This window comes from Triticum dicoccoides, chromosome 2A (assembly GCF_002162155.2).
Source record: "Triticum dicoccoides isolate Atlit2015 ecotype Zavitan chromosome 2A, WEW_v2.0, whole genome shotgun sequence".
NCBI lineage: Eukaryota > Viridiplantae > Streptophyta > Magnoliopsida > Poales > Poaceae > Triticum > Triticum dicoccoides.
In genome coordinates this window covers 756,537,353-756,538,177 of record NC_041382.1, presented here as the reverse complement: position 1 = coordinate 756,538,177, position 825 = coordinate 756,537,353, and positions in this window count along the sequence as shown.

Below are 825 nucleotides of genomic sequence, written 5' to 3'. Positions count from 1 at the left end.
AGAAGAAGAAGAAGAAGAAGAAGAAGAAGAAGAAGAAGAAGAAGAAGAAGAAGAAGAAGAAGAAGAAGAAGAAGAAGAAGAAGAAGAAGAAGAAGAAGAAGAAGAAGAAGAAGAAGAAGAAGAAGAAGAAGAAGAAGAAGAAGAAGAAGAAGAAGAAGAAGAAGAAGAAGAAGAAGAAGAAGAAGAAGAAGAAGAAGAAGAAGAAGAAGAAGAAGAAGAAGAAGAAGAAGAAGAAGAAGAAGAAGAAGAAGAAGAAGAAGAAATAGGAGAAGAAGAAAGGAATAGCTAGAGGAGAGGATCAAAGAAAAAAAAGAAAAAAAAGAGGAGAAGAAGAAAGGAATAGTGGAGAAGAAGAGAAAATAGAATTTCTTTTTCTTCTTTTTTCTTCTTATTATTTATTTCTCCTCTTCTTCCTCTCCTCTTCTTCTTCTTATTTAGTTCTCTCGACCCCTCGTCCCTCTCTCATGTTGTCGGGGAGGGGGTATATCGACCCCCACCCCCCTCATCATGCATATATAGCTACCACATACATATATACATTGAAAAAAATTACATATATGCAACAAAAACATTAATACACATATGAACAAAAAATACATATATGAACAAAAACATTAATGTAATAAATCTAATAAGAAATTAATCTAATAAAAAACATGCTCTGAACTTACATATAGCCACATACATACAAATATACATTATATATATGAACAAAAAATTAATCTAATACAAAATCAAAACAGCGCCGGATCGGCGCAGCGGCTCACAGCGGGGGCGTCTGGCGATGGCGACGGCGGGGGAGGCAAGGGCGCCGGCGGGCGGGGG